Genomic DNA, 7,917 nt, shown 5'->3' with positions numbered 1-7,917 from the left:
CGCTGACCCACTATTCCTTTACGGCAATCGCGAAAGTGTCGTGAACGTGCTGCCGCCCATCAGAGTCACCCAGTCGGCTGGAGTCGGAGTTATCAATACTCGGGGTGTGCTTCCTGGGGTCCGGGTAAGGCTGCGGGGATCGGTCTTGGGGAGACGGTCTGGGAGGGAAGGATGTGTTGGGGGACACGACTCTCAAAGGGGATGGAGAGAGGGGTACGTGTGCTGGGTGGGGCGTGGGAATGGAGCTGTGTGTGGACTCGCGCGAGGCGAGCGCCGTCCTTCCTCCCGCGGGGTGGCCTCGCGCGCGGGGTTGTGGGGAGGGCGAGGGGCCGCTGCCCCTCTGGCCCCGGGTGGAGAGGTTGCGACGGCGGGGTGCCCGCGCGGGAGCCCGGGGACTGCTGGGGTTTGGGGAGGGGGTCGGAGTGGGAGAATTCGGGGACCAGAGTTGGGGAGACCGGAGGCTGGGGGCGCTGCCCGCGCGGAGCCGACCTTGCCTGTTAGGTCCACACCGAACCGCGGTGCGTCCTGAGCCGGGCGGGGTTGCCTTCCCTTTGGAATGTGATCCTGGTGTTTCGTGGATGGGCCACGCTTCTTGGTCAGCAACTTCTGCAGACATGTCCGAGGGTATTGACCGGCCCCGAGGTCGCCCGCTGGGGTTGTTGGAGCGCTGTGCTGGGCAGGAGGGTTGCTGGTGTTCGCCTGGCTTCCCAGGAACGCTGGATGAATGGCATCTTTACATTTAGCCGCTTTAACTTTTCTCCCATTCGGTGCTTGGCGCGTTTGCCCTTTTGCATCATTTGGATCGAATGTATAATTTTGCTTGAAATCACAGTTCATGAATGAATGCATATTAAGGTAGTAGTAGGCAAAGTGTTAGCTATCTCTCAACAACGATTAGCGTCTCATCTCGTAGGTGAACAAAAACTATTCAGTTCCTACTCTAAAACTAGTAGGAATGTGTTCAGTGTGTGTATTGAATTGACTGACCACACCAGTCAGGCTGTGTTGAGGACATTTCCAGCATTTCTACCCTAGAACCATTGTCGTTCACGTAAAATTCCAGAGAGGGAGGTTCTAAAGCATTTTGCTGCCTATGTGGTCTGTGCTGAGAAACATTAGCCAAAGGCACCCCCCCCCCCAGCTTGTCTTTACGATCCTTCCAGGTAAGAAATAAGTTAGATAAATCTGCCTCTTGTATTAACCGGCTCCGACAGAGGCGTCTTTATTTGTTGTCCACTTAATAGATTATTACTGAATATTTACAACGATCGTTTTATTCATTTATTCTCCTTCCTCGCCCACAATCAGTCTCTCTTAAAGTTTACATTATAAACACTATTAAGTCTTTGATATGTAACTCTAAACTTTTTACAACCCCAGTTACATTTTATTGCATTGTCAATGTGTTCTCTAGGCAGCATTGGACTCTAAGCCGGCTGAAAGTGCCGGTGATGTTCTTTTTGAGGGTCATGCTGTGCTGTGGTTTTCAAGGGAATAAGAAAATAATCTATAAAATGCTAGGTTGTTGCTTCTCCCTCCTCCTCCCCCGTGTTGGAGGAAGTTGTTTCCTGGTTTGAAGGAATGCAAGATTTCACTTCGGCAAAACAGTACATCTAAATTGTATCACACAGTACTGTTTCTGCTTCCAAGTCTACTGAAAAGGCTTTTGTTTTTGCTAGCTTGTTTTGTGTATCACTTGTTAAATAATGCTGAATGTAATCCACTGATCTTGTTGGCTTCTCTCTCTCTCTCTCTTTCTCTTTTTTACTTGCTTTTTTAATCTGCTCTGCCTCCCCAATCGTGTTGGCCATGAGAATTTTCCTTTAGGAGTGCCATGAAGGTTGGAAAGAGCTGTGTAGTCACCAGTATCTGTGAAAGGTTGTACTAGTAAACATATTGCTGAATCAGTGCGGCTCAGAACTTGGCACACTTAGGCATGGGAGCTGGGAATTCTAGAATCTCCCACTGCAGGTTGGGTATTGTGTAAGCTTACCTTATGCTCTGCTGAGCAATGGAGATTCCTTTTTTCGTGTGATACGTGTCAGATGTTCCCCAGTGCTGAACACAGGAATAATGTAGGCTGCATGCCATTGTCCTCAGTTGCTATAAGCACAGTTGTTTTGCATCTTAGATTTAAGTTCCACCAATTGTAATTTTAGTGAAGGTATTCATTAAATATCTCAGATTATATTTTTGTACCTTTGTTGGGTTTTTTCCATTGACTTTGAGAGAGAGTGGAAAGGAAGGAGGGAGAGAGGGAGAGAGAGAGAGAGAGAGAGAGAACACTGATATGAGAGAGATACGTCAATTGGTTGCCTCGCATGCACCCCAGCCCGGGGCGGGAAGGCATCTGCAACCCAGAACAGAAATCGAACCCACCACCCTTCAGTGCATGGACTGGTGGTGCTCTAACTCTGAGCACACCAGCCAGGGCCCTTCGTTGGACTTTTCACATAAAAATACGCATGCCTGCCCAAAGAAAACTTACTGTGAGATCATCCAGGCCCCCTCCTCTGGACTCCCACAACAGTTTTCACAGCACGTTATGACTCGGCTGTTTGGGCATGGATGGCATATTTCAATCTTTCTGTTTCCTCAAGGTCTAGAACCACTAAGTGATCATTAAATACTAGATGAATCACATTTGCTCATTGTTCCACGAAACTAATTGCCTACTTAACGTTACCTATGCTATGAGATTCTTGAAAAAAAAAAGGTTGAGACAGATATTGCCCCAGACTCCAGGGGCTTGCAGACCTGTTGGGGAAAGACCAAAACACCATCACTGCCACCAATAACAACAACCAAAAGAAGTTTAAAGTGTGATAAGTGCTGTGAAAGGTTATAGCAGAGGAAGGGACTGTGCTGATTAGAAGTGGAAAGGTTGCAATAGCTATAGATAGGCCTGTGATCAGTGTTATCCAGGGGGTGGGAATTTTTTACTTTAAATCATTCACTTTTACTATTACAATTTACGAAAACACTAGAGGCCCGTTGCATGAAGATTCGTTGCAATAGGCCTTCTTTCCCCTGGCTGCCGGCACCGGTTTTCCTCCGGCACCCGGGACCCAGGCCTTCGCTCCAGCTGCAGCAGAGAAGCCAAACCTCTTCAGTCTTCAGTCATCTTCAGTCTTCAGTCTTTGCTCTGCTCCTATGTATGCATATTAACCCACCATCTTTGTTGGGTTAATTTGCATACTCACCCTGATTGGCTGGTGGGTGTCACGGAGGCACGGCCAATTTGCATATTTCTCTTTTATTAGTGTAGATTTCCTCAGTTAACAAATAGACTGTGCTACAAAATTACAGGTTTCTTTATAAGCTCTTTGATGGTTTTCTATAACATCAGAATGAAAACTCCTTGCTGTGGACCATAAACCTCTGCACTGTCTGGCTTTTCAAACTTCATTGTATTCTACTCTTTTGGGGGGGTGGGTGTAATTGAGATATTATTAACATATAACATTAGATTAATGACATATTAAAATATGACATAACTATATAACATTATATTAACATGGTGTTAGTTTCTAGTGTGCAACGTACTGAGTTTATATATGTGTATGTTGGAAAGTGATCACCACAGTAACTCTTTCATCTGGTTTACGACTGACCAGCCATACTGATCTCAAAGGTGCCTGTATGAGGTAAGTTTTTTCTTGCCTCAGGGCCTGTTCCCTTTTTGTGGATGGTTTCTGCTGCTCTTGGATTTGGTATCTTCTGTATTTGGTATCCATGCTGCCTCTTCCCAGACTTCAACCACCTTATTCACACCGCACACCCTCACCTGCTTTCTGGCTCCACACTTTGTTTTTGTCATAGCACCTATCACAGTGTGTCATCTTATTTGCTTGTTTACCTGTCTTTAGTTATTTTCCCGTTGGATGTGGGAGCTGGGACTGTGTCTGTCTTGTTTACTGCACTGAGATTGGCTGAATGCATTTGGAACTTGGGATCCATCTACACTAATAAAAGAGAAAGATGCAAATTGACTGTGCCTTCGTGACACCCACCAGCCAATCAGGAGAGAGTATGCAAATTAACCAAACAAAGATGGTGGGTTGATTTGCATATGCAGGTGCCGAGGGGGCGGTGCGGGACACTTGCGGGGCCTCTGGGCAGCGTGGGAAGGCGGGGCTGGAGCAGAAAGAGGCGGCTCCAGGGCTGGAGCGGAAAGGCGGTACCGGCAGCCAGGGAAAGGAAGGCCCATTCCTGCACGAATCTTCGTGCATCAGGCTTCTAGTTTTCTCATAAAAACTTAGGACTGGTAGCTAGGTTTCTCTAGCCAGCGATAATTTTAATTTCTTTCTTGGTCATTTTTTTCTTTTTTAGTTCCTTGTAGTGTGACAAGAAAATGGTATTTTCTTTTCATCCTTTGGCCATAGACCTGGCTTAGGCAAAAATCCTAAGTGGCTGAAATAATTTTTGTAATATTTGTGGCTCTTTTTCATATCTCCATCCCACGTCCTTTTCCCTTTTCTCTCCATATAAGTCTGATCTTCCTACAGTAGTCATCTACCCTGTCCTGCCCTCTTGAAATATGAAATTTGCTAAAGTTCAGAAACTTCTATTTTTTCCTGAGATGAGTTTCCTGTCAATAGCCTCTGCATTTCAGGTGTGATGGAGGGAGGTGGGACTGTGGCAGTGATGGCAACCTCTGTGGTTGTCTGGACGTGTTGAAAGCATAGTATGTCAGGGGCCACATGTATCTGAATGTGTGTTTGCAATCTTGTTGCTAACAGCTTCACAGAGACAATCTTGCCAAATTGAAATGTTCAAAAACTTTTTGGCTTTTTCCCCCTTGGGTGAATTAGGCAGTGGCTAGATCTAGAAAGGTTTGTCAAAATGTAGATTTTTCCAAGGAGAAATAGAGGGTTAAAAAATAAAAATCTAGGTCAGCAAGGGAAAACACCCAGAAGGAAAAGTATCAGTTTATCATACAGTCCTGCCAAATGCTCAAACTTAAAACCATTAGGATCAGTTGCTTGTAGCTGTTAGTGCCAAAAGTGGGCCAGCACCCTCAATATGTTACCTTTAAAAAAGGGAAAAAGGGGGTGGTGGAATACTATAATAATAAAATATAAGTTATAAAGTATAAGCTAAGTTGGCTAAACTCTTTGTTCCAGCTTTAAGTGGAATTCCATAAGAGCATACCAAATATAAAAACGCATGCTAGGTTTGACTACAGAAAAGCAGCCTTACTATAAAGCCAAGTATTCTGGTGGTTATCAGTCTGTCCCTTGATCTAAAATGATCTTGTAACCAGTTGTTGGACATTATATAAGTATTGCTTACAGTTGTAATCAATTGGTTTGTGACACAAGTCGACTTAGGGAATGTCCAAACCCGTAGAGAACTTTCATGAATTTATTTGAGCCACACTGACAGTTGCCAGGAAGCGAAATCTCAACAGAGTGAGAAAATGCTCCGGAGAATGCTAGTTTTGCCGTTGATTTTATACATTAGAACCAAAGGAGGTAAGGGGTGGGGGTACATGAAAGTCATTGGTAGTAGATTTGGGAGGTGAGAGAAAGCAAAGCTGGGAAATCTCTGAGATTGGATGAAGAGTAAACCATAGAGACACATACAGTATTTCTTTTACTTTGGTGGGTATAGGATAGTTAACAGTTAGTATTTATTGTACATAGAGGTGGTTTGGGGGGCATAAGATAACAATGAGGGGTTCTGTGGTCTGTGCTCTGTTGCAGTGGGTGTGCCCTGAGGGGTCTGGAAAAGGAGACCTCCCAAGGATATGTAATTTTCGATGCAAAAAGACAACAGACAAGCTCACTTAAAGTTAAGATTGACTTTTGTCAAGGAAGCTACAGGCCTAGGATGTGACTACCCACCACGACCTGCCATCGGTTATGCTCAGACCATCCTGCGTGGTTACTTTTGGTGTCTGAGTCTGTAAGGCCCACCGTGCCGGCCTCCCCTGAACTTGTCAGGTTTAACATGTGGCTCCTTTTTCGTGCAGACAGTTATCAAGCTCCACGACTGATTGTGGTTTTGGATGCCACTTTAGATCTTTAGTGACACTAGTGGTACTACTGTCAACAGGGGTTGGGAAGAAGAATCAGCTGGTTATTTGGCTTTTGGTGGTGGGCAGGACAAGTAAATAATCAGCCTCTCTTTGCCTTAGTTTCACTTTCTGTAAAAATAGGTATAATTAATAGTCCTTACCTTCTGGGGTGGTTGTGAGGATTAAATGAGTTAATATAGGAAACATGAAGACATGCTTAAAGTTTTTCGTATATAAGTAAGTGCTCAATAAATGTTAACTGTCAGCATTAAATTAAAAAAATCTAAGTATGTGCTCTGACCGGGAATCCAACCTGTGACCTTCCATTGAAATTTTGGAATTTGTTACTTATGGTAGTAGAGGCAAGAAGTCCTGGGCGTGTAGACCCATTGTTGAGATGTCCTAGACCCTGGATCACATCCTGTATCCCGTGGTGCGGCGTTTCTGGGAATTTCACAGAGCGTCTGGGTATCTCTCTACCAGAAGATCAGTGTGCACCCTCTTGGTACAATGCCACTACTTAAGATTATTCCTTTTTTTTTTTTTTCCAAATCGCTTATGGCTTCTTTTTCTCCTGCTCACTAAATACGAGTTTCCCACAAGGTTCTTTGTTTCATTTTCTCTTCATACCTAATCCCTTCGAGAACTTGCCTACTTTTTAGCCTTAAACTAGACTTTAGCTTCTAAAGTGATAACGATATTTTCATCTCGTACCCAAACTCCCAGTCATTTGATTTTGTCTAAAACACCTGTACGTAAAAGGTGCACATATGTATTTCCTACCCTCAGCCCCAGATCCTCTCTCATCCCCACCACCACCAAAAGCCAAATAACCAGCTGATTCTTCTTCCCAACCCCTGTTGACAGTAGCACCACTAGTCTCTATTGATTACTTTTTCTCTGCTCCTTCACCCTCCTGTCTAATCCCAAAGAACTCTCTAGACTCTTTCTTTTAAATAGAAATTACTTAAAGATTTGACTGTCTTTCATGTTTCCATTTTTACCAACCTACTCTAGGCCCTCACCTCTTCAAACCTTTGAAGTCTCCATACTAATTGTTATTTGTTTATTTACTTTATTTTTTTAAATCCTCACCCAAGGACATGCTTTTATTGATTTTAAAGAAAGTGGAAAGGAGAGAGAGAGAGAGAGAGAGAGAGAGAGAGAGAGAGAGAGAGAGAGAAACATCAATGTGAGAGTGAAACATTGATCGGTTGCCTCCCATGCATGCCCTGACCAGGGATCGAACCCACAACCTAAGTATGTGCCCTGACCGGGAATCCAACCTGTGACCTTTCATCATACAGGCGATACTCCAATCAACGGAGCCATACTAATTTTTAAATGTTCTCACTCCTATCTCTGTTCTGATTAGTATATATCTGTCCTATTAATCTTGAAAATACACGTCATTATTTCCTTACACTGCTTAAAAACAATAATTATATTATCTCTAATATGTTTTGAGTCACACGCACGTACTTCAGGGATTAAATTCAAAGTCCTTTGTGAATAGTCATCACCAATGCACGTAGCCTTTTTCCTTATCACCTCAGTTCATCGGTCATGCTGGTAATACCATCTATTGTCCTCTGAAAGTCACCTTTTCATTGCTGTTGACCCCCGCCTGGAATACTGTCCCTAGAGAATCCTTTTCTGCTGCTGAGAAGTTTTATCTTTTATTTTAGCTTAAACAGGAACCCTGTGTTTGTCTGAACCTCACAAGTAAATAATCAGCCTCTCTTTGCCTTAGTTTCACTTTCTGTAAAAATAGGTATAATTAATAGCCCTTACCTTCTGGGGTTGTTGTGAGGATTAAATGAGTTAATATAGGAAACATGAAGACATGCTTAAAGTTTTTCGTATATAGTAAGTGCTCAATAAATGTTAACTGT

At 43.7% G+C, this 7,917-nt stretch overlaps 1 protein-coding gene across 4 annotated transcripts in view; it reads left to right on the top strand.

Moving 5' to 3' along the window:
* Window positions 1-28: 28 nt before the first annotated feature.
* The window catches only part of CEPT1 (choline/ethanolamine phosphotransferase 1), a 34,055-nt gene continuing 26,166 nt past the window's right edge, over window positions 29-7,917 (top strand). For 2 of the 4 annotated variants that reach the window (XM_080648989.1, XM_080648987.1), the window contains exon 1: window positions 29-124. The gene's annotated coding sequence lies outside the window, so the exon portion shown is untranslated. The remainder of the gene's footprint in view (window positions 125-7,917) is intronic. The other 2 variants (XM_080648988.1, XM_080648986.1) reach the window with 2 other exon arrangements.

The sequence above is a fragment of the Plecotus auritus genome (genome assembly GCF_963455305.1).
Source record: "Plecotus auritus genome assembly, chromosome: 12".
Lineage (NCBI taxonomy): Eukaryota > Metazoa > Chordata > Mammalia > Chiroptera > Vespertilionidae > Plecotus > Plecotus auritus.
This window is presented reverse-complemented; position numbering and strand designations above follow the sequence as displayed.